The sequence below is a fragment of the Falco cherrug genome, chromosome 15, assembly GCF_023634085.1.
Source record: "Falco cherrug isolate bFalChe1 chromosome 15, bFalChe1.pri, whole genome shotgun sequence".
In the NCBI taxonomy this organism is placed as follows: Eukaryota; Metazoa; Chordata; class Aves; order Falconiformes; family Falconidae; genus Falco; species Falco cherrug.
This window is the reverse complement of record NC_073711.1, coordinates 7,574,988-7,601,777: the sequence shown is the minus strand read 5'-3', so window position 1 is coordinate 7,601,777 and position 26,790 is coordinate 7,574,988. Positions and strand designations below refer to the sequence as shown.

Genomic DNA, 26,790 nt, shown 5'->3' with positions numbered 1-26,790 from the left:
ATGTCTCTGCTATTTGACACAGATTGCTGCTTTGCCAATCAAACAGCAGTGGCTGTCACTCATTGACCTCCTGCTTTAAGTTTTTGTTGTTGGTTTTTCAGGATAGCAATATGTAACTTTCTCTGTCTGAATGTGCAATCATTCCTGCATTTGTTTTCACAGGTGTTTCTTTTACTATACACTGTAAGATCAGTAAAATGAAAAGGAAAAAGATGATGATAAGTATTCTCAGGAATGTTTTTACCAAAATACTGGAGAGTAGTTATCACGGCTTCCATGTAATAGGTTCTCTTCTGCCTTCTTCCTGGCTTCTAAAAATGTATATTTTTTTCATATCAAAATTACAGCTTGCAGAAGAACTTTCAGTGCAAAAGATGATTGCCTGTTTCCTCTCAGTTGTTCCAGTGATATTGAAAGGTTACCGATGGGCAGCACTCTATAGTCCAAAGGTCCCCATTCTAAAAGGACCTGGGTCTCTAGCCCATAGGTCAGTGGTTATCTGTGGATATATCCAAGCTTCTTTCTGACATTTAAGTCTCATCAGGCCTTGAAAACATTTAATTTGAGACTCAGGAGCAGATTTCTGAAGGAAGCATGGATGTCAATCTCTTCCCTCACCTTGTTGGCATTCCTAGCTAGGTGGTTACTCTGTATCGCGTGGCAGCAAGAAGGCAACAGCCACCCCATTTGCATCATCAGGTCAGCCGCTTGTGCTGCTGCCCATGCTTTATCTTTTGAAGGGGGAAATTCCAGCTCAGTTGGAACAGTGCTGTCATCTTGTATACTCAGTGGGCTTTTTTGGAGGGCTTGAGTCTGGGAAGGGTTAATAGCTTAAAATAAAAATTGAGGAAAGAAAGTAAAAATGCTCACTGTCTCCTGGGACTTTTCATTCATGATTATTTCCAGAAGGGATGATAAATGTAATTTCTTTTGCCATTTACTTTTCCTATCACTTGATTTGTACTGCAGTTCTCTCATGGATGTCCTTGTAATGTAAACTTAGCAGATCTAGCAATATACTCCAAAGAAAACCAGGAATTCTGAATCACGAAGTCAGCCCTTCATAGATGTCTGGGGTAGCAGCGGATTAGCTCGTGATTCCTGTGAAACCTGGGGCAATGTATTCTTATCAATAAAGTATATTGGAAGTGAAGAAAAGCAAAATGATTCATTTAGAGAAATTAGCTGAAATTGGTTTTAGGTGACAAAGTTGAACAAGTGATGACACAATATTTAATTTGTAGTTGTATTTTTGTTATACAGACATCTGTGTGGTAGTGACAATAGACAATCTCCTTTGAATCCAGATATTATAAATCTGTATGTTTTTTTAGTTCACGTCAGTGTCAACTCATCACAGACTGGATAGACATCCCACTGAAGTTTAATAAAAAATAGGTCAGCTATATTGTATAGTTCTTTTATTTTGCGCTAAAAGAGGATGTTTAAGTTAAACAGAAAAATGTATGGTTTAAAATCAAAGCTGCTGCACCTGTGGTTCCAGCAGCCACTGCTTTACCTGTGGAAAAAAATGATCTGTCAAACTTTCAAGTGTACAGTGCAGGCTAGCATGAACTATCAGCAATTAAAAACTGGGCACAGCCTTAAAATTTATTGCATGGGACTAAGATGGATATGAAGAAGTTAAATTAAAAATGTAGGTCATCCCATTTCCTGACTTGTGAGTCTTTAAAAAGAAATACTTACTGATGTCTTAAGATCTGTGAATTTGCATGCACTTCTATTGTTCCTTCACAGTCAGAAAAGTAATTGCCTAGGAGATCCTTTCTAATCCAGCCTACCTGTGCTTCACAGTTTGAAGAAGTGGCCTCTGGAAACACCTGAAACCTGGAAGAGCTTTGAAAGTGCTTCAGGTTCTTTTAGGAGCTCAAATTGTTCTTACTTCCTGATGGGTAGCTGGAGAAGGGAAGGAAGTATAAAGGTGAAGGAACTTCCTTTTCCTTGACACCAGCTGCAGCTGCTTTAGTTTTTCTGGTTTAGCTCCCCAGGTAATATTTCACCATAATCAATTCCAGAAACTACATATTATTGAATTTCTTGGACCCAGTGCTTACCTAACAACACAAGGCATAGCCTCCCAGCCAAGCAGCAGGATGAAATGGCTTGGTACTGACAAAATGTTGCAATATATCTCCTCAATTTAATTTTCTACCCCAGTAAAGAATCTAAGATGGCTGCAAGGCCAAAGACTGTTCCTACAACACTATTTGGACTTCATTGGTAATCAGTTTTGTTCCAACTCAGTTTCAGCTACAGTGTCTGAAAGTGTTAGGGCAAACTGAAATGTAATTTCCCAAAATAGTTGCTGCTGCTTGAGCAGGGTTTTGTGGAAGGAGGTTGTTGTTGTAAACATTTTTCCCCCTAGAGCTGTGACTCTGCGTAAAGAGGATTGCCATGCTAGTAAGCCAGGTGCTAAACGTGTCTAACATGATGTTGTTCTATTGATTTCAATAGCATAAGCTTCATTTAGACCCTCTGATAATCCAACATAATGCATAATCTAAATCTGGCTGAGAAAATGCCCTTCTTTTAATTCAGCAAAGCATCAATGAGAATTTAAACTTAGAAACCCCACTCACAGTGAAAGCCTATTTCCCAAAAGTTCTTCTGGTGCTTCTGAAGCCCTTTGTGTATGAATGATCTGTGAAAGGGCCTTAAGCACTCGTGAAGACATTCATTAATTTGAAATTATTCAGTGAATGCCATATATAATTACAACTCAGGCTGTGAGTTGCTTATAAATTATCAGCTATGAAAGCTGTAGTGGGGATTCACTCTCTGTAGTTTGCTGTTCATATGCCACAATTAGTGATATGATAGTATTGCATCTGTCTCTTGTTCGGTGGCTCTTGAGCTTCCCAATAACTTTCTCAGTATGAGCAGCCACAGGACACTTCTGAACTGAGGGGATCTGTGAGCAAATTTTGGGTTCTTGATCTAGATGGAACCTGGCTGTGAATGCAGACACTCTACTCCCCACCTGCTGCACACATACATTTACACTAGAAGGAAGTCTGGGCTTGCTGAAAAAGGTGGTGGGCTGTGGTAGCCAGTCTAGGTGCTGAAGGGATCAGTCCTGTGGGGTGGATGGCAGACATCCCCCTCGAAAGAAAGAAAGGGGGGGGGGGGGGAAAAAAAAAAAAAGAGATGAACATGTGTCCAGTCAGCATCAGTATTAACTGGCCATGTTTTCCACAAATACTCTGTGACATATGTTCTTTAAATTATTTCAGTAGGTTTTATTCTATAAATGCAAATGCTTTATTATGCTATGCACTTGAGTTGAAAAGAAGCTGTAAAAGAGTTACAGAATCACAGAATGATCAGGGTTGGGAGGGACCCCTGGAGACCACCCAGTGCAGCCCCCTGCTACAGCAGGGTCACCTACAGCAGGTTGCACTGTCACGGCCAGGCGGGCTGGGAACGTCTCCAGAGCAGGAGCCCCCAGACCCTCTCTGGGCAGCCTGTCCCAGGGCTCTGCCACCCTCGGGGTGAAGAACTCCTTCCTCCCGTTCAGCTGGAACCGCCTGTGCTGCGGTTTGTGCCCACCGCCCCTCGTCCTGTCGCTGGGCTCCACTGGGAAGAGCCTGGCCCCATCCTCTTGACACTCGCCCTGAAGATGTTTGTAGGCACTGATGAGACCCCTCTCAGCCTTCCCTTCTCCAGGGTACCCAGGCCCAGCTCCCTCAGCCTCCCCTCACAAGGGAGATGCTCCAGCCCCCTCATCGTCTTTGCAGCCCTCCACTGGACCCTCTCCAGCAGTTCCCTGGCCCTCTTGAACTGGGGAGCCCAGAACTGGGCCCAGTATTCCAGATATGGCCTCACCAGGGCAGAGCAGAGGGGGAGGACCACCTCCCTGGACCTGCTGGCCATGCTCCTCCCAACGCTCCCCAGGATTCCACTGGCCTTCCTGGCCACATGGGCACACTGCTGGCTCATTCCCTTAAATAACACAAAGGACTGGTCTGGCTGCTGCGGTTTTGACCTTTGATCAACAGGAATTTTATGGCAAGATAATGACCCTCATAAAGCGCATCTGCAGTCCTGTGTTCCCTTCCTTCTCCCAGATGGTGCCATGCAGAAGCGGCTATGCAACTCTTGGTCCCACTAGGGCCCGTCTTGGCCTGGTTCAGAAGTGTTTGTGGGCCCTGAATTGGAACCATCCGGGCAAAGTACCTGCCAACACGCTGTTCCTAAGCTCTTTTCTTCTCTTCGGCATTTTCTGATGAAACTCTGAATGTAACATATTCATAATTACGGTATGTAGAACTGTTCCCTCAAGATGTAGGCTGCTACTTACATGATTCATCGAATTCATTTTCCTTCTCTCCATTTCAAGACATCTTCCTATTCTGCCTTTGATAAATCCAGCTCTGAGCCTATTATTTATACGGGCACGTACCGTCGCTGAACTGGTGGCACCCACATGTATCTCCCCTGTTGCAGTAATGCTTTCCTAATACTTAATGGTTGCTGTTAAGGTTGAATCAATCATTTTAGATATGATGAGGTAAGAAGATCAAATCTCAGTTTAATATATAAACCGGGACAGCTTCCTTTAACTCCTTTCATTCACAGAGAGCATTAATTAGCAGAAACGCAGAGAATTTTAGTAGTTCTGTTTGTCTGATGTTTAACAACAACATAAAAATAAATTTACTGTGCCTTTCACTAAAAGTTGATTGGACATCTAATTAGCTAATATGATGTCTTTTTAAGTTTCTATTATCATTTTAATTTCCTGGTCGGTACATTTATAGAAAGTAACAAAAGGCAAAGTCCTCAGACTGGAAACTCATACTGTGGAATATAGTTTGCATATAGTGGACAAGATTAACAAACTGAGTGAAGATGAAAGAGATAGTTTTTATGCTAGTAGGATTATGTGGTGATTTAGTTAGAGCATATTTTGGTAGTTAGTGACCGTTCTAAAGCTCTGTTGTTTGATGGAGCTGTATTATAGCTGAATTTATAGTGTGTGGTATGTTCATGTTTATACTCTGTGTTTAGGAGGAGGAGCATGTGTTTATATGCCATCAAATGCAAAATTTGTTTCTTATTTCTCTCCTCCCTCCCGCACAGTAAGAGAAATATAAACAAGATCGTTTTGCAGCTTGGAATTATATAGTGTTGAGAAGCCAGTATCTATGTCTTAGCAATTAATTAAAGCTTAGCTCTATTTTTATTTCTAAATAAATTTTATAATATTTATATTTGCTTAATTTGCACATTATACATGCCTTCAGAAAATAAACCTGTCAAAACCCAGAGGTTTCCAATTCTAGAAAGAGCTGTTAACATGGAATTTTAAAAAATAATGTTGTTCACTCAGACCAGTATCTGGGATTCCTTCTTGGAAATCTTGTACTTTACAGGGCTTGCAAAGATTATTTGCTATTCAAGGTTTCAAAAGAAAAAGGAAATTGGAAAAAATTGGACCTTTGGGTATAGCTTGCTGAAAGAAGTGATAAATGAGCTTTGCCGCCTTAAGCAAGGTCTCCTTTGTAACTTTGCTGATACTGGCTAGCTGTGGAGTTTCTCATATATCGCCAGTCCCAGCTATACCTGTGAGACCTGTCTTGGAGGTGCATCTGTTATTTTCATGCAGCAGATACTGTAATGCTGTAGTGGTAGCAGCTGAAGTCAGCATTAGTTGTAGGTTAAGTTCTTTCGGGACCAGGTAAAGCAGGGTGCAAGCAGAGGTGTTTCTAAAAGCCCAAGTGCTGCGCACTGAGAGATGCTTTCTGGTGAGACTGCATGACTGCACCTTGCTCATAAATCATTGCCACAGAGCGGTTGTGGCTTTCTCTGCAGTCTTAAGCAGGCATTGTTTGTTAACACCACACAAAGCACCTGTTCTTCCCAACACAGGGAATAATGGGCAGTCATGCAGACACCATCACCTGGTAAAAGTTCTCTCTGAAAGAATAAAAACTACATTATCTAGAGAACGCATTAGTATTTCTGCAAGAGAATCAGTTGTCTTTGGAAAAATAAAGCTCTTTTTCTTGCTTTTTCTACAAATATTTATAATCATGGGCATTGACATTGCCACAAAGATGCTACTGATTCATAATGAATCTTTCTGAAAGTTGGAAAACCAACATCAGAATCTTAAAATGGAGACAATATTGGAAACTTTCTCTTGTACATGATTCATTTGTACTGACATTGATTTTGTGTGGCAAGCAATGCTAGCATAAAAAGAAGTAAATTAATATTTGCACTATCAAAATGAGCATGAGACGCTGATGATTCATAAGTGCTGCTGTAAATAGGCTTTATTGATGTTACTGGTGTTGCCTTCATATGAGATGTTTCCATTTTCTGGGAGCTCTTAGGACTTGTCTCAGGTTTGTGAAGAGTGGGGGAAAATTGTTTTTGCAGTGAACGTCCTGAAGGTGTTATCTGGTTTCTTTCGAAAGTAACTAATGTTAAAACTGTTCCCCAAATGCAGTGAATGTATTCACAACAATCATGCGACAATGCTTGCTCTTAGCATATCATTTCAAGAGTTATGGGCTGTGCTCTGTCTCACTGAGAGATGCTCTGCTACCATCAGTCTACCCCCAAGCATTTTAGATCCAATTTTATCCTGCTGGATTCATCCTACCCACTGGCTTTCTTAATGAGACTGGAGCACAGCCCGTTGCCTGAGGGAACTGCCAGGTGCTCCTCCGGCATGGCCAGTGTCCTTGAGCTGGAGGGGAAAGGGCCAGAACACATTGTACATTCTTGGCACATGTGATGATCAGCTGCATTTTGACACGAGATTTGACTGTGCTACCTGAGCTGGAGGAATGCATCGATCAGGCTGTATGTAGGAAGAGTTGCCTAGCTATAAAATCCCCTTAAAAAGTAGCCACAAGTCCCTGCCCTAAAGAAGTGGAGGAACAAAATAAACCTGGAGATGTGAAGTAATACAAAAATTGGTAAGGGGTCAGTTTCTGCCCTCAAATATGAGAACTGGCGATCCCAAATAGAAGCTTCTGTATAGGTTACCCTGCTTTTATCTCAGATGTCTCATTCATTTTACTTCTTTTAGAACAGAATGATAAAGGGTAAGAGTTTAAAAGGCAAACAAAAATTAGCGAGCTTGAAAGTCCTATTTTCCAAATCTGAGAAGTCCAAATGATATCAAAAGCACTTCAGATATAAAATCTTATACTCAGGATTATGATTTCCATGAGAGTTAGATATGTAAATACCTGTGGAAACCTAGATTGAAAAAGTTGTAACTTTTGGAGCTGGGATTTAGTATCCAAAATTGCTTTAGTTTTTTTTTTTTGCAAATGTTATAATTAGTTCTGATGTGCTAGAAAGATTTTCTGCCTAGGACTTGATGTTAAGATACTAATTAATTATCAAATATTATAATAAATAACCATAACGATAAAATCATATTACTGTTCAGACTGGCCCTTGTGACCTCCAAAGTATGCCTGAACTCTTAAATACAGCTGGGTTTTTTTTCCCAGAAATACTCAGACTTTACTTAATGCTAATTTATTCCCCTAGACTTTTTCACTTTAACATCTCAGCTGACTGATTGTCAGTTCAAGTCTACACATTACACAGGCCTCTTTTTTTCCACTGAAGCTGGAAGTCACGTCACAACTTCGTGTTCTCCAAGTAGGTACTTTAAAAGATGGTCTCTGAACAGGGGCTACCCATAAATCCCACAATTTATTACATTCATTAGTATCCAGATAAAGGTTATTAGGCAATCAATCAGGGCTATGTCTCATTACCCTTTAGTGGTTGGGATGTTTTTGAGGTTTTCATTAGGGAGTCAAGTTATTTTCTTTCCTGCTGCTGAGCAAAGAACTCCTCCAAGTGGATATCGTCTAAACTGGAGTACTGAAACATTAAGACCAGACCATGTGAGAAATGGTGATGACTCAGGCAGTTTATTAGTCTTCCTTAAAAGAATACAGAGAAAGAGACGTTCTTTCCAGATGGAGAAGTGGATGAGTCATTCGAAGGACAGCTAATATGCAAGGACTGTGGGAGAGGACATGACATGGCAGACAGAGGGAGTAGCTAACAGCGCAGCTTTTTTTGTGAAGATAATCCGGAATAGGAAGGTTTCTTGTGTGGTCTTTTATTTCACTTTTAGCTGTGAGCTTGCAAAAGCAACAGCAATGTACTGTCAGGCTATTTCTGCAGTAGGCCGTAGGAAAATGGAATCAGTTCGGATCAGCAGTCACACGACTGGGGAGCAAATTCTCTGCCCAGTGGAGCTGCATTCATGTACGTAGGCAGGGCATTAGCCTCTGGACGCTGATACGGTGCTCCAGCCCTTTTCATTCTTCAAGCTGGGGCTGGAAATCTGATGTCAACTGCTTTTCTCAAAGCATTCAAACATTTCAACTGTTCGTCTGGACTCTTCAAGTACAGAGGCAAGCAAAACCACCAAGATTTAAAAAATAAAAATCAAATTTATACAAATGTTGGCAGAGGTTCTACTCCAGCTATAGGAGAAAAAGTTTGAGAGGTTTCTATACATTGAAATCAGTTTACTCTGCTATCCCATATTTTTAATGATACTTTTATTCATGTTCATGATAGGCATTCATAAGAGGTCTTTGCTGTAAGTCAGCAATCACGGTCATTTTGCCTCTGTATGTATGTATTGTGCGTAGGGATGACTAATGACTGCGTGAGCTGCATGACATTTACAGCCTAAAATCTAAGTGTGTGTGAAACTAGACCACTAATAGGTTTAGGTCCTAGCTCAAATTTACTGAATTTTTGCCAAAGAGCTGACTGAAACTTACACTGCATTTTGCTTTGGTTTCCCAAACAGTGGTATTAAAGTGCACATAACAGGTTCCTGTCCTACTAAAGCTTCTTTCAATTTTATGTTAGGATTTTGTAAGTGTAACTCTTGGTGTAAAATTGAGCTATTTTCATTGCACACCTCAGTCTCTAAAGCTCTTCCCATGAGGTTGATGGTATTTGAGGAAGGGAAAGTTTCTTATTCTTACTGCTCTACCCTGAGCTGTGGAGTGGTGTGCGCTGTTATCCTGTAGCACTGTGGGACTGGAAAGAGCAGCTCCACTTCTGGTTTACAGTGAGTCAGCCTTCATGGGGATTTATCAAGAGTTGAGAATCTGGTCCAGGAAATGATGTTTTTATCATTTTTTCCTAGTGAAAGTTGTGCTTTACCATCAGACAATGCAAGCATGATAGGAACGTAATTGCCTAACACTCTTCAGGAGAGCTTGGGGGAGCAGGGAAGTCTGTGACTGATGACTATTGTATGATCCACTTTGCATAACAGAGGCACAAAGTTGTAATCAGCGCTAGACAAAGCACTTCCATGTAATTGGTCAGTGTGATTTTGAACAATGCAAAGACTGACTGAAATTACTGACTTTTATTTTTTTTATGATGAAATTAGTGAATTTTGATATAATTGCCTCTTGAAGATAAAATAATTCAAGTTTGCACAGCTGACAGGATTGCACCAGAGAAGAATACCAAGATATGCTGTGACGTAAAGGCTAATAAGTAAGGACTTGTGTTTGTAACAAATCTTAAAGTAGATCATGGTTATGTGATTTTGAATTTCTTCCCCAAAATTGTTTCTACTGAAATTTATTAATACCTCTCTTCCAGAGAAGATTCAGGAAACCTGCTCTTTAGTATTACTGATTGCAAAGTAACTGGGAAATGAACTTCCATATGCTATTTTTAACTGGGATGTGCTCAGTTTACTGTTGTGTCAAAGGACCTGTTATAAATTAAATTAGAAGCTGCCTGAATGCTTACCAAGTTCTTTGCTATATCTCTAGAAGAACAGCATGCCAAAATGACTGAAAGTTAATATCATGTTCTCTGACATCATTCTAGTGATGTATAGTTCATAGAATGAATTTCCATTGTAAGTAAAACTTTAAAAACATTTACATATATCAAACTATCAATTCTGAAACCCTGTAATGTCCTTTCAATATATGCCATGGATCCTAGAAACAAAGTGACAGCTATATATCTATCTAGTGGATTGTTCATTATCAGCTGAAAACAGGGGTATAGTATCATTGTGCATTTACTACTGTGAATGCCAGTACAAAAAGAAATAAAGACGGAGAAATGGATAATACTGTTCAGAGATTCTAATTTTGGTTTGGTGACAACACCCAGTATAAGATTAAAAAGTTTTCAAAGATGCAGGGATCTCTTCTTGCAATTCCTTACTAGCTCAAAATTAGTGACCCCAGCAGCCTTTCATATATTTCTTAATTAAATCAAACCAAATAAATGCATGATACTTTGACATTACAAGGAAAAGCTATAGAAACTTAGTTGGACCACACTTGGCTCAGAAATAAAATTCCCTAGATATTAACACTTAGGAAACCTCCAAATTATCCAGAATTTTCTCCTGTATGTCCAGCAATGCATCATTTTACCAGGATGCCTCCCTTCCGATCCCCCTGCAAGGCCATACATTTGCATGGACCACACAACCTGACTGCATCCTGGCAGGATCCTTTCTTGGGACCCCAGGAGTGGTGTGGTATTCTGGGTGGTGAGCCTTCTCTAGGGCTTCGGTTACTCTCACTGCTGTCCAGCAGTGGCTCATGTCAGCATTCTCTAGAGCTGCTTTGAAAAGCAGCAAAAAACAGGACCAGTGAAAGAAACAGCAGCTAGCGTGAGTGTCTGAGGACTCTTTGGAAAGGAAGGAGACCTGTTGGATCGTATGCACAACATACGCTTGAGGGTGCTGGCCACAGTATTGCTGTTGACCAACAGATAGCATCTGTTTCATCTTCATTGAATTGCAATTAGCAAAGTGGCATAGTCAGCCACTGGCTCAGAGCTCTCATCTGCAATCCTGCATGACTAAGCCCTTTGGGGAAAGGAAAGCACTGAGCACATCCCAGGTGCTTTGTAACGATAATGCTGTTGTATCCCCTGGGAGAGCCCCACTAGTTTGTGAAAGGCTTCTGAGACATTCCTCTCAAATGATTTCCACACTGTCATCAATAACAGGAGCGGCTGGATAACAGAATGGTCTCAGAACTGATGAACCCACACACGCAAAGGAGAGGAGAACATGCAGGCACTAATATTATTTCAAATTTAGATAGTCACAGTCCCAAAAGCCTGCTTGTAGCCTTTGGCAATATTCTTATCACTACTTTCTGTGCTGAGAGTTGAAAGCCAAGAGCTACTCCTCCAGATATGGTGGTTGTCATATCTTGTGTGATTCATGCCTCCTACAAAGATTTCAAGCGAAGCAGAAGATAGGAGCCCAAGTTTTATTTAAGCAGTTTATTATTAAGTGTTTTAAAGGGAAGGAATAGCAAATGCCACTTCTTAATAATATGTTTCTGCTGCAATGGGGCAATGTATCCATCTCATTCCTTTGGGGATAACTTTTTTACTGCTGTGGGTGACTGACTGAGAATCTATATTTAAACATGAAAATTCATCCAGAACTGTAGATGCAGTTCTTTGTGGTGCACCACAGCTCTTGTGCACTGGCTCTGTCATTCTAGGCTCTGGGATGCTCCTTGTCTTTTGACTGTATTCTTTACACTGGCTAAGCAGAGATGAGGTACAAGGGGCAGTACTCCAGCTCAGCACCCCATCCTCCCCTTAGCACCATGCTGCTCACACAGCAGGAAGTTTTCTGCTGTCATTAAGAAGGGATATTTGTGCTTGTCTCCAGCACAAGCATGGCTAAGGCTAAAGTATATGTTGCTGTTATTTGGACTGGTAGTCTTGCAAGCTAAATAATTTCCCCCCTTTTTTTTTTTTTCTCCCCCCCCCCCCCCCCCCCCCCCTTTTTTTTTTCTTCTTAGTGCTGTTCAACATGTTCTGTAGTGATGGAGTCATGGAGTCACTGTGGCTTGTGTATTAAGCGTATGCACTCCCAAATAGTCCTTGGAGCTTAGAGTAAAAGGTCAGAACTAAATTAATGAGTAGTGTGGGGATTTGCATGGGCTGGCACTGGACAGGACACCTAGAGGAGGTGTAATTTTTGTGAAAGTAAACAGTTTACTGTATGGAGGCTTCAGTTTTACAACTGCAGGTAAATGTGGGTGCATTTGTTTGTTGGACACAAGCCTTCTGGCTCCTGTGAATTATGCAGAAAGGTGTTCAAGTGACATCAGTGTCTTTTCCATTTGCCGGTTTACTAGCAAGAAATAGTGGAAAGGAGCTGGGAAACGGAGAGTGGCTTTTCAAAGCAGCAAAGTTTTCTCACTGATGCCTTAAGACATTTGTTGATGCTGATGATCAGATTTCTGGTATAAGCATGTGGTGTTTAGTCTTGCTATTACAGGTTTTGTTGTTTCTGCTAATTTCTACTGGACTGCCAATATTTTAAGACACCTTTTCCAAGGCTTGTATACAGTACGTTAGTATTCTATCCTCATTTTATCAGGACTGATCTTTCCTATGTAACTTAGCTCACTACCTTTTACAGTTTCTCCAGTAAATATATTGTGCTTATATTTAAGGGATTGTAATGTAAATCCTCACCAGTAGCAAGTTTTTTTTTGGAGGACAGCTGTATTTTTTGTTGTATGTTTTTACATTTCAGCCTTTGATTACATTTCAGTGTGCAGCAGTAACCCAATAAGTCCTTGTGTTTGTCATTTGCAGCAGTGGCTGGCATCAGTGAACTTTAGTGAAGTAGGTTTTCATGTATTGCTTAATTGGGTCAAACCAAATAAGTGCATGGTGCTTTGGCATTACAAGGAAAACCCATAAAAATAGAAATATAATGTGAGTACATCTTGGCATGTTTTTTCTCTTGCTCACTTAAAAGCCTTTGCACGTAAGAATTGAGAATAAAAATATTTACATTTACAAAAAAGAAAATTGCTTGAAAAGAGCTAGTACATAGCTAGCAGAGTGCATCCAACAGCACTGCAGGTGGAGGCAGCCACTGCAGACAGTCATGAGGTGCTGAAGATTTGTCTTAGGCTGATGTCGGTTAATTGATAAATTCCACATATTCATTTTTTCTGCTGATGCTTTATCAAACCAATAAAATACATCTACCAGAATGTCTTCAGCTCGAAGTCTGTTTCCATTCTGAGTGCACTGTTGGAATTGGAATGTATTTCCCTCTTTACTTTAGATAGATCTCTTATTATAAAATACTGTCAGAGAAGTAGAATTGCCACCCACTGAAACCAACATAAGTCATGTGCAAGTGAGAATATAAATGGATTTAGAGCTGTAGATAAGAGCTGTACTCTATTTGCTACACTCAGGCGTCATTGCTGGTCTTCAGGCCGGGATACAGCTATATCTTGGCAGAGCAGGTTACCTGGCGAATATCTCCGGTTAGCTGTGGACAGTAGGCAAGTGTGTATGTGCTGGTTGATAGAGTGAACCCTGATGCGTTACTAAGTCCTCAGGAGTGGCCTGATTTAAAGGTCTGATCCCTCCCTGCAGACGGACAGCAAAGACCCACAAGTGGCAGCTGCCTTAAGACCATTCGTGAGCGTTGTAGTATCTTTTATCATATTTTGCATAAACGTTGACTCTTTAGAGGAAAAGCCTTTTGCTGCAGTATTCATATGTTAACTTCACCTTACTTTTCCTCCTCACTTGCCAGCTGCAGTTCTGGCATGTATGTTGTACTGCTTCCTGAAAGATGCTGCCTGCAGATACGAAGGGCCAAAGGAAGAACTTATATGAAGGTACAGCTCCAACAAGTAACCCATACTATGTTCTCATCAGTCAGGATTGTCCCCTGATTGTTCTGGACTCTCAGTTCAAGTCTCCAAATGTAGCTAATAATATTCTTAGAATCTGTTAGCCTCCCAGCACCGGCTACGGTGTTCACAGACATTACACTACCTCCACTGTCAACTACTGCAACACTTGCTATGAGGGTTGACTGATCTCAGTTGTTACCTTGAAATTATTTAGCATTTGGACATGGCACTGGCAGTGTTTCACATCAGCTTTCTCACAATTCCATCATAATGTAGGAAGAAAAAATTACCTTTCTCCATGCAAGTAGGAGTATGTAATTTGTTTGCTCCCTGAAATTTTGGTGGTCCATCGGTTTCCATGGTGATGGCAGTGTGATACTTAGAATTTGTTGCCACACACAAGAGGGTCCCAGCTTTGAGCAAGGGCTAGGCAGTGCTGGTGCATGTAAGAGACTGTGTGGGCAAGATTCTTAATAGGTTATTGTGCCTGGGGACTTAAAATTCACATTCATCAAGACATTTGTCATTCCTTTACCTCATTAAATGAAAAGATTGCTCTTGAGTTGAAAAGTTTGTAGGATTTCTTTTAATTATTTTGGCAAGCTTCATAAATTAAGCTGTCTAAATGCACTGCAGATTTTTCTCCATCACTAATAGTTTTCTGCATGCTTCACATGGGAAGGATTGTTTGCATTTAGTTATTGTTCCACATATTTCTTCCTTAAGCAGAATTCCAGAGGGTTTTTCCCCAATCTCTGTAGTATTACTGCTGCTGAAAATTTGAATCGCTGTTTGAATCACTGTTCTTTGAGACCATTAGAAATATGTGCATTTAGGTGATAAATTTGTTTTTCACACATGCAGCAAATATCATATGGAAGAAATTATTCTAAGGAACAGAAGGCAGAGAGCTGCAGGATTCAAAGTAATTTTCCACTGAACAGTAAGGATTGTTAGCTAACAGGGGTGAATCAGGCAGGAATTTTAAATCTTAACCCTTTGATATTTCAGGGTGAAATTGGGACTTCTGAATATCTGAATCAGACATCACTACCACCGCTACCCCAAATGTACATTTTTACTCTGGATTTGAAGCAATGGAAGAATGGATCCCATTTACTAGTCTAGATATCCTGTGATAAAATATTTGCAAAATTTCTGGGAACATTAATTCAGACAGTGATTTCCCTTCTTTAAGAGCAATCAAAATACTTTCCCACAAGCATATTCAAGATTTCAAAATGCTCCTAGGGAACTTCTAACAGTTGTGTAGTATTGGGTCATTTTGCATGGCCATAATCCAGCTGTATTGTTGCAATAGGCCTCTCACAAGGGTTATGTAGGTTGTTTTGGAAACTTAAGTACTCTGAATTGCCATTTAACTTTCACTTACAATTGTGATTCCCCTACCTTATAGTTTTCCTTTAATGCAGAATACAATGAAAGAGACTGAAGATCTGATAATCCTGGTCTGGGAAGCAGGAGACACTAGAAGGCATCTCAGTGCACGCACTTACAGATATTTTGCTGTACTGCATACTGCATTCTTTGTCTGGAACCTCAGACAACAGCCTGCAGATATTCATTCTCTTTGGACCTTGGGAATTTCACTCAACTATAGCCTCATGTTCTTGCTGGAGAAAATTGAAGGCTTTCTTATATTTTTAAGGATTTTATTCATAATTTTACAGTATGTAACTGCTGACACTTCTACCACTGGGAACTGTGGTTGCTTTCCATTCAGTTCAGAAGTCATTTTATGTAGAGTGGCTGCAACCTTTTCTTTTGCTGCTTCTAATAAATATTATATGTCTGACATTTGAGCCTTGCATCTCACAGTCACCAAGATCCTTCTAACAGCAGAGCCTGAGGTCCTATTAAATGAAAAATCAACTGTGCTGACATCTAAGCATGTGAAGTGCCTGTTCACCATGCACTATCTTAAAAAAGACTTCAGCATCCTAACTAAGAATAATTTTAGTAGCCTAACTGATCATGCAAAAACTCCAGTTGGTTCACAGTGCAATGTCCTGTCTACTGAATAACGCAGCCTAGTTTCATATTAACACTCCAGGATCTATATTAACTCTTTGTGATACAGAAAGAATCAAATTCAAGGTATCGCCTCAGATATACATAGTACCTCTGGCAACCTAGCTGAGTCAATACCACCCAAAGTGCTAGTATTTTCTTTTCTATGACCAGTAATAATTTCTTTATCCTTAGTATTATATCCTAAATACATAAATCCCTAATATATCCCCAATATACAAAGCAACAGTTATATTGTTTTTTTCTTGTATTTTGATTCCATGTCTGTAGAAAGAAGAGGAAGAATAAAAATTGCATGTGGCATTTACTTGGAACTGCCTGTCTGTTTCTGGGATGAGGCTCAAAAACTTAATATGCTCAAAATATCACCAAGATTTCTCATATATTTAAGGCTGAGTAATTGTTTCACTCTCCAAACTACTTTCTTTTTTGAGCTCATAAGAAAAAACATTCCAGCCTTTTCTATATCTGTACAGATCTCCTGTTCATAATGCATGTCAGGAGACTGTGTTTTTACATTTAGGGACTGTTCAATGATCGAATAGGTTGAAAATACGGAGCCACACAATGGAAATCATAGCACAATATTTAAGGGTTTTAAAGGCCTTGGAAAATGCATAGTCTAAAGAAGAAATAGTCTTTCCCCTTAAAGATAGCAAGCCCTCCCTTATTCAAAAAAATTATTATTTATAAATATTCATAACTTTTCTCTTTTCAGATATGTCATGTCAAAGGTATCAAGAATTCTGTGCAGAATTTAGACAGACTAGGAAGATAATGAAAAAAAGGTGGAAAGATAATATGAAATAATTACTTGGTGCAGGGTTTAGTTGGGTCTTGAACTACTACAAGTCTATAGAGGAGGCAGAGGCCCAAGGAGGAGGAGAAGAGAAGAAAACTGAGAAATGAAGTGAGTGGTTGACTGTGAGCTGAAAAAAGGAGAGAGAAGAAAAGAGAAGATGCCAGACTTCGAGAAACTGGGATGCTGTTCCAGGTTTAGTGGGTGGAGTGAAAGAAGCCCAATGACAAGGAGCTGAGAAGCATTCATGTAACATTTCTGTAGTGTGCATATCTCCTTTGCTCCTTGTTTCATCGATAGACACACATATATTATAAAACTGCGCGTGGGAGCACCACATGGTGGTTTCCTATATCTTTTAAAAAAATCCATATGAACCATTTCATGATTTACCACCTGTCAGCTTCTCTAGACTTTTTTTTTTTTCTCCTTTATTTTTTCAGTTGTTGAAGACAAATGTTTTCTGTCATTTGTTGCTAGCTCTCTCTGCCCACCTCCAGCCTTCCCTCAGCAGGTGCAGTAAATCAGCATGGGCCCAGGTAACGCTTCCTGGCTGCCAGGGACAGAAATCCCCCCATCTGCCTACAGACCACACTTGCTCTGCACGGTGCTCAGCAGTGGCATAGGGATAGGAGTGACAGAAAGCTTGGCTTTTCGGTGCTTGGGAGAACAATCTGTGAAGAATGTGGGTATAAGAAAAGGAGAGGTAGGATGTGTCTGCTGTTTCTCAGGCTTGAGAGACTTGAGGCGTGGTTCAGACTGCACAGAGAAAACTTCCCGTGACACCTAGATGGAAAAGATCTCTCTCGAGCAGAATTTGGAACCTGTGCCTTACCTAGTTTCTACCCCCCAGTCATACATTAAACAGGATTCTGGAAAATGATGAACACATATGGTGAGACACAACAGCAACAGCAAGAAATAGTCTTCTCTAGAGGTGGTGAGAAAGGCTGAATGTAGGAACTGGGGATTTCAATGACTGGAATAGCATGAGAATCTGGATAGATTCAGATGGGCTCCTACACATAGCTGAGGACTACTGCTTGCAAATTATTTTCTTTATTTTGTACAGCAGTTCTCCCCTTTACAAGAAAAAAGACAATGTATAAATCTGTCAAACTAGAAGATACCATAATAAATCTAACACATGCATGGCATATTTACAGCTTTATACGTGCCTTTGTTGATGGATCTGGACAAGTAGCATGCTAATTACTGTTCTCTAGAGGGGCTAGGAGGAGAAGAATCATTAAAGAAAAGCTCCTTGGCATAATAAAAAATTGTGATTGTCTTTTCCAGCCTTCTTCTATGTGTCCATGGAGGATGGGGTGGGTTAGCTAATTTAAAAAAATATCATGTATTTTGTAGTACATTTCCTTAATATCATTACATGAAAGTTGTTTTCAAGAAGAAAAAGGATGTATAAGGCAGGTATCAGCCCTGACAAGGACAAGCAACATTGGAATTAAAATGCAAAATGGATTATGTTTATTTGGAATTTTCTCTGTCATTTAGTAGAGGTTCTTTAATTTGTTTATCTCTCTCTAAAATTGCCTATTGAATTTAATTAAGTGCACCATAGATTTATGAGTCAGGGCAATATGAAGAATTTTTTTTTTTTTTAAGCAAGCTTATTTGTTCCTCGGATGAGTTTTCTCAAATGTTGTAATTATATGCCTGGATTACTGCTGGCACAGCAGAAAGTTCACTCAAATTCAGCAACTGCAGATAGGCAAGGCACATGTCATGGGCTCAATGAAATCTGTCAGCCCCCATGGCCACGCACCTACACCCATCTGCGTCAATTGCTTAAGAAATCATTGTTGATGATACATCTTTAAATTACTCATCATGGTTGTAATACTTTTAGATACGTATGTGACATATTTCAAGTCATGAAATATCTTGTATAATCCTGGCATGTTTACTTTGCGTGTTTGTCCAGACTCTTTTACAATTCTCTTTATCTTTTCTTTCAAGAAATATAAAAGAATATCTATTTGTCTAAATTTATGTCCAATACAAATGGCTTCCATATCCAAGGTCTCTGTGAATTTTTGCCTATCAACAGCAACAAAAACAATTAAATCATTACATTTACCACAAATCTAAAGAGAGAAAAAAGTCCGTTAGTAAAAACTAGGTTTTGACTGTTTCTCACTACAGCATTCCAGATAGGTGGTTCATTAATGTTAATGAGGTAGCTAATCACAGTTTGTCATTGATGGATCTATAATCATTAATCCGTGAAACTTTAGATTATTTCTGTAAATCGAGAGATAATAAGGGAACTGAGTAGGTCTATTTTATGTATCTGGCTCACTTGAGAGAAGAGCTGTCATTCTCATGAATAAGGGGCAGGTTATTCTTGCTCTGGGTACCTGTACGTATTGTTCTCAGCGATGCTATGTATACCTATAATTCACAGAATCACAGAATGGCTGGGGTTGGAAGGCACTTCTGGAAATCACTTAGTACACCCCCCCTGCTAAAGCAGGTTGCACAGTCTCTTATCCAGGCGAGTATACGTATACACACATACACAGGGATCTAAAAACCCATAAATAATGAAAAATGTTTTTTTTATTGTAACAAATATAAAACTTCCAGTAAAATGATGAAATTCTGGTCCTAATTGAGTTCATGGCACCATTCCCATTGCCTTCAAATGGGCTGGAATTTCAACTGCAGGAACTACTAGAAGTATTTGGTTTTCAAACTGGTGCCATGCCATACTGGGGGTTAGGGATCAGCCTGAAGAGGTGCTGTGTCGGTCTGGGCTTCAATTTTGGCCACTATTTGTATCAAAGCTGTATGAAAAATTCAAAAAATCTGTGAAATTTGAGGCTGGTTTATTTCAGTTCAGTAAAATAGGATAGAATCAAAAGAAGGTATTTAAGACAGTTTGAGGAAACTTAAGATTGTTTGGGATTTTGATTAAAAACTATGAGATACATAATGGCTTTGATCAAAATGTGACTAACTTGATGGTTTCAGCTGAATATCCTGTTCTAATCTGAGATGCATTAAAACTTGAAGTATAACTGAAAAAGACAGCTGTCAGCTGATACTGAATGAAATTTTGCCTAAAATTTTTCAAGCTGACACATCTCCATCCAGTAAGTCACATGGTATTGCTACTATGGCTGCCTGTTGATAACAGTTCTTGTTTTGCTTCTTTTTAGTAACAAAAGTGGTGAGAAGATCAAGACTGACATTGTTTTGGAAAGTCTTGCAAACTTGTGGGTAGGACACAGGCATGTGCCCGAGAGAGAAATGGAATATGGTAAGTAAATCTTGTATTGCTCCTAAGAAAATGAGGAAATAAGTATTAATCTTTAACTTAGGTCAAAGGATTGGTAATGAAGTAACTGTTTGTAAGGAAGTTAAAAAAAAATCATAATTTCAGGGAATTCCTGTCCTTGGAGAAGTTTTTTTCAATGAATTAGTTTAAAAAGTGTTAGATGCTTTCTGTGACTTATGTTTGTAGTTTCACAGATTATAAAAACAAAAGAGAGTACTACAATTGTCTGGTCTGACCTCCAGTGTACCGTAGGTTACATTATTAATTTCTGTTTGTAATAGAACCTATTTTCTAGGAAGTGTGGATGTAAAGATATTAAATATCCTTTGGTGAATTGCTCCCAAGCTTATCTAATCTCACCATGAAAAATGCTTCGGGTCTAATTTTCTCTAGTCTTGATCTTTAGCCATTAAACCCCGTTCTGTCTTTACTTGCCATACTCAGGTGCCTCATTAATCACATTATTACTGTAAACTTTACCATAGGACAGAATGGTTTTATTTTTCTTTGAGTCTGGACTAAAAATTTCTTCTGATTTGTCTTGGAGGGATATTTGAGGTAAAGGTAGTATTGATATCTGGGAAGTTGACTATCATCACATTTGTTGACCTGGCGGGGCTGGCCAGCAATGCTGCAAGTGTTTTTTCAGACCTTAAGAAAGATAGCATAATGACCTGCTTTCAACATACTTCTCAGATAGTAAAGAAAAGCATTTGAAGGTGGTCTTCAATTCTTTTTATCTGTCTATATCTATATATACATATGAGCTCTTCTACCCTAATATGGTGTTTCTGTGTGGTACTATCTTTTAGACCATGTATAGAGACTGTCAGAAATGATTTTCAAGCTTTAAGATTTTTATGACAATTGTTTGACAAATAGGTGTCTGAGTTTCAAGGGGAGGCTGCATGCCTGACCAGGATGAAGACTAAGACATTTACACAGGCATATTACATGCAAGCCTCAATAAGTTTTTCTGTCCAGGTCCCTGAGCATGAGATCCCTGGAAGTCCTAGTACAAGCTGGAGCATTCCAGACCCTTGACTGAAGTCTGCAGTGGGAATTTTTAGGCTCAGGCTCCCGCAGCAGAACAGATCACATCTGTTCAGGGTGATCTGGGCTGGGGTTGCCACGCAGGCCACAAACGAACGCGACTAAAATTATTAGTGCCTTCGGGGACGAAGATACACTGAGTGACAGGGCTGTCCTTAGAGTGTTTGAGCCATGAAACTTTAGCAGTTTAACTGTAATTTCAGTCACTGCTGTCAGAGTCCTAAGAAGCACATTTTGTTTCCGAATCAACATATGCTGGAATTTCCAAAATTAATTTCTCGTCTACCCTAAGATTTCCACTTTAAGGGAATCCTGAAATACCAGGATTCCCTCCCTGTTGTTGTCTCTGTGTCCTGAAGAGTTTTGATCACTGTTGCTGCAGGTCTTTGGTGCTTTCCAAGATGGGGAAATCAGATTTCATGCAGCAGCAGGCTCACTATGGAGTTATAAAATGGCATAATGGTGTTTTCTCTTTCATCCTCTCTTCCTTTCTAATAATTCTTAATGCTTTATTAGCCTTTTTAAGTGCTTCTGAGTACCAAGCTGCTGTTTTCATGGTACTATCTGTTATAACTCTGAGATAGCTTTCCTGAAAGTTAATAGCTAATTTAGACTCAGTCACTGAATATGTATAGTTAAGGTTACTTTTCCATGTGTGTTACTTCACTTTTATTTACACTGAATTTTGTCTGTAAGTTTATTGCCTAATCATTCTTTATCATGAAATTCTTATGCAAGTCTTTGCTGTTTGCTTGCCTTTTTACTACCCTGAATAATTCGTCACTAGTAGCAAATGTTGCTATCCCTACCATCCCCTTTTCCAGATCATTTTAATGCAAATACTAAACAGCACAAGCCTCAGGACAGAGGCTTCGTTTGATGTCTTACTATTTGTTGCTTCTTTATTTTCCTATTCTTTTAATCAGTTATTAATGCATAAGAAGACATTTTCATGGCATTTTATGAACCTTTGGTTGAGAAATCCTGCTTAAAACCTTTAGGAAACTCAAGTACAGCATATAAACTGTCTTGTTCTGGTTCTATAGAGAAGTCTAATAAGTTTCAGTGGCATGACTTACCTGTATGACGACCATGTTGACTATTTTTTTTTTTATTGCAACAGGTTTATTCCTGTATCTACTGTTCCCTTGCTCGTTATTCTATGATTTGGTTGGGTGCAGATACACTAGCTGTAATTCTCTAGATCTTCTAAAAACTCATTTTAAACAAAGGGGTACCTGTTGGCTCATATTTACCATCTTCCGCTCATTTGATGCAAATGATACTTAAAGTGATGGGTATAACAGTTCAGGAGTTTTACATTTAGTAGTTATGATGCTCCTCTGTGTCCTATAATGTGTTATTATTCCTTTAATCAGTTGTTTTTTTTTAATGTCCCCTTCTCTTAACACATCGGTTTAAGATAAAGCCTCTTGTATATCCCCAAAGGTTGTTGAGTCTTAAGTGGCTGTGCATATCCCAGCTACAGTTTTATTAGCTTTTCATCTACTGCAATATCCTCCTTGACTGTTCCCTCTGTACCCTCTGTTGTCACTTGGTCCTGCAGAAAGACTGATAACCTGAATGCTTTGGCGATACCTTAAGAATTTCTGTTTTAGTGTCTTTTTCAAGTAATTTCTCAGCAACAAATCACAATTTTTTTTTTCTTTTTTCTTTCCTTTTTTTATTTTCACATATAGCTTGCTAGATACGTTCTTTCATGTTTTCCTTCTTGGAGACACTTGCACTGTTTGAAGCATGTCTTCTTGCTTCTGATAGCCTCTGTTATTGAACCATACTGACCTTTCTGAGCTATTAAAGCTTTTTTTCATATGTTGTGTGTTTTAACTAATGTTATACAATCTGCAGCCTTCAAAAACATAACTTTTTGTCTTATATAGTTCCCTTTTTGAAACTAAGCACAGGTACAAAAGATCTTTTGTTTCTCCTATAATATGTTATATTTGACTTTATTACAGGACTTTTTGGTAACATTAAGCCTTTGAAAGCAGTATCCTGAATAAGGTTGCAGGCACCATTCAGTATGAAGTCAAGAGTTAGGTTTTTTTCTTTTGATCCCTAAAAAGTTTATCTAAAAAGCAAATGCTCATGTTATTTTGTCTCAGTATCACCTGCATTGACAACTCTCCAATGTATGTATATGTGGTTGAAATCTTCCGTTATTTTAAGTTTTTTGTTCTTACAGATATTCTTCACAGTCTTTGCCACTTTTCTGGTAAATCAGTAATATAAACTCAGTACTGTCCTTTTGTTACTGAGGACTGGAATTGCAACCCATAGCAATTCTGTTCTTTGTTGATACATTTCATTTATTAGTCAGATCTCATTCTGAACTTTCTTTAGTGAACAGCCTATATTTATTTGTTCTGGTTGCTTGTTTTTAAGCTCAATTTTAGGACTTTGTTATAACTTTTGTTTGATGCTTCCTACTTGCACTTTGTTGATTTTTGTCCTATGCTTTGTTGGAGGATACAGAGCCGTTTTAACTTTCCTCCAGGGATAATTGTTATCCTAAACTGTATGATCTACCCCTATCAGCTTTCTCTATATTTTTTTGGCTCAGAAACATTCCTGTAGAATGATTTTAAGTGCCTGCACTGAAATAAATTTCCTTGAGAGTTAGTGCCATATTCATCTCTGGACATACTAGACAAACATCTGTCAAGTGTGATATAGAGGCATTTGAACCTGCTTTGAGGCAAAGAGATGGACTTTATGACCTCCAAGCATCCTTTCTAGCCCTATCATTTCTTTTAAATTGATAACTGGGTAAACAGATGCGACTTCTGCAATCATAACAAAGTACCAGATCCATATCTTTTTTTCCTGTAGTTGGAGATTGGAGCTCCTCAGAGATAAAAGTGGTGGATATTCTATTGAGGTGTTAGAGAGATAGGGATTCTGATGTATGCTAACTTTTTGTTACTATTATGATTGAAGTAGAGAAAGGTCTTCTCTTCTCCACAAATTCCTTATAATATTGCCAGCCATATTGCCAGCCATTACTCCAGCAAAGGCAATCAGTATTTGCTTTTAAGAAATACTGTGGGGGTTTTTTCTGTTGTGTTTTTTTGTTTTTTTTTTTTTTTTTTTTTTTTTTTTAATTGGTGATGACAGTATGTTCCCAGCCTTTTAAAATATCCTGTATTTAGTTAAATTATTTCCTGTGACGTGATGTAACTTGGCACAAGTCTTTCAACTGCATTAGTACAGTCAACTGTCTTGAAAAACACAGAAGCAAAAGCTCACACTCTAAAAATAGCTGCAATGAAGAACTGAAAAAAAGATTTTTTTCTTATCTATTTCTTGGTAAAAATGTGTGCCACTGGACAGCACACGGGTAGTTATTACAGTTGTTAGGTAACTGCAGCCTAGGTTCAGTAAAGTGTTTAAGAATCCTAATATAATATCCTTCTGCCTAAACATACAGTCTATGAAAACACTGGCTTTAACTCTGTTTTTTTCTAAAATAGCACAAGGGGCAGTCATGCCATACGTTATTCCACTTGCATTCAACATGACGCTTGCTAAGAATAGGTGGATATCATATTGTATAAAAAGTAGCATAATGGCATGTGACCGTATTTTCAATGAGGGAGGCAGTATGTGACTGTACTGTCAATGAGACTCCTGCCTCACACTTTGTTATGCAGTCCTGCTTTCATGAAATCAAAATCTGGATGACTCATCATAGCCACTCAAATATTGTCATAGTGTATCTTCATTGCACAAAACACTATTTAAGCCTTGCTAATCACATTACATATAAACTTGATAATTCCACATGGTGCTGATAGCGAGTAATAGACTTTAGGAAATATTTTCAAAATATCCATTATGTAAAGACATAGACACTATATATATATATCTCTATGAGGTACGCAAAATCCCTGACCAGAAGCTGTAGAAGGATGTAGATGATAGCACTAACGGTGTTATTGAATTGTTAAATGGGAAAAGTAACACAATGAATTTAACTTTAAGTATGTCTTATTACAGCCGATTTAACATTTTCCTTAGTAATGTCAAATTTGTTTCACTATTATAATCTGCTTTAGTGTCGCTGTTAAAACTTGAAGGTGCAAGTCACAAGGGTATAGAGATAAGGTTATATGCTTTAGAATCTGAAATACAGAAAAGATTTAGAAGGTATGTTGGAGATGTTAAAAAATGAGGGAGTGGAAGAAAGATGAGAAGACAAACAGAAACACAATACTGAATGACCCAAAAATGATATAAAATTTAGTGTTTCAAAAATTAATGCACATGGGGAAAATAAACAACTACAGATACACAACAGCGGACTCTAAATCCTCTGTTATTGTTCAGGGAAGAAATCTTGGAGTCATTGTGCACATCTCTCTAAAGTTAGTCCATTTCTTAGCAATAAAATAGAATTTGAGGCATTATTAGTAAAGGAAATGAGAATGAAGCTGAGAACACTGTTACACCACCATATAGTCCCCATTTGCCCATGTGTTGAATGGGCAGTTTGGCTCTGCCTTCTCAGTGAGGATATACCCAATGTTGGAAATGCATGGAAAGGAGAACATGGATGGTCAAAGACGGTCAAAAGCACTAAAAGGTTTTTCAGAGGGGAGCTACTAAATGGATGGGGATTCATCTGACTAGAAAGTGAGATGACTGCGGGAAAATATCATAGGTATCTATTAAGTCACAAATAATGTGAAGATGGCAGGTAGATAACAAACATTTATTGTTTCCCATAACAGAAAACTGGAAGTTCCTTAAGCTGTTAGGCAGGAGATTTAAACAAATGGAAAGATGTACTTTTTATACATAGTCAGTTGCAAAATTCATTGTTACTGGAAGATTTTGAGTACAGAACTGTAAATAGGTGTAAAAAATATTAGGTAGCTTACTAGACTATAGACACAGCAATGACAATTAAACGTGATTGCTTGGATGCAACCACTGTGTGGCTCAGGAAAACCTCAGTGGTTGATACCTGGGGGCTGTGAGTATGTACATCAGTGTATCGCTCCTTTTTGTTATATACTCCTTCATTCCTGGTCACAGCTGTAGACGGCTATACTTCAGACTGAACTAATATTTGCTCAAACCTAATACAGGAGTTCCAAAGTTCTTCCCTGGAAAACTAGCATGCAATAACCAAAGATAGTTATAAGATTTTTGTGTGCCATTGGATAACTCTGAATCCCTGGTGTTTATGGATCTAAACTATAGATGATAAGAACTAGATGGAAAATCTGGTGTCTGGGAATTCTGGACCTCTGGCCATCATGGTCATCTGTGTTCATTTCCAGTACATGGATATGAAATGGTTACACCATCTCTGGTCGCCTTTCTATTCCTACCACAAATGTGCCCCATTCCACTGTATTTGTCTTAGATTGAAAGCTATCTGGAGAAAAAAAAAAAAAAAGAACAAACACAAAAGAACAAAATATCCTTCTGTGAATATTGCCCGAGTTTTGCCTGAAGCCTGAAGATGCCAATGTAGTAAAATTACATTGGCCTATGCAAAACGCTGCTGAGGAAGCACAGCTTCCAATGGGTTTGTGTTTAAGTTGAGCTCTCCTCCATCTCCTCTCCTAGGTCTGCAGTATCCCTGTCATACTCCCTGCTTGTCTCGGTGGGTTGGTGACAGCATGTCATGTGATGTGCTAGCCACACTTACATGCACCAATGCACTGGATCTTACTGTTAGCTGTAGCTTTTGATGAAATATGCAGAAATTTGTATGTCTGAGACCTTTAGCCTTCTCTCAAATTGGCTGAAATTGTTCAACAGGTTCAAAATGTGCTTGAGGGAAAGTAGCAAAGTGACAGATGGCCAGGCAACACAAGCACGTATGCCTCATTTCT

General features: G+C 39.0%; 1 long non-coding RNA gene across 1 annotated transcript in view; it reads left to right on the top strand.

Annotated features, from left to right (window-relative positions):
- Nucleotides 1-26,790, top strand: part of LOC114015637 (uncharacterized) — a 270,614-nt gene that overhangs the window by 50,969 nt on the left and 192,855 nt on the right. Inside the window, exon 2 of the long non-coding RNA XR_003559672.1 lies at nucleotides 19,749-19,849. This is a non-coding gene — a long non-coding RNA (uncharacterized LOC114015637). The remainder of the gene's footprint in view (nucleotides 1-19,748; nucleotides 19,850-26,790) is intronic.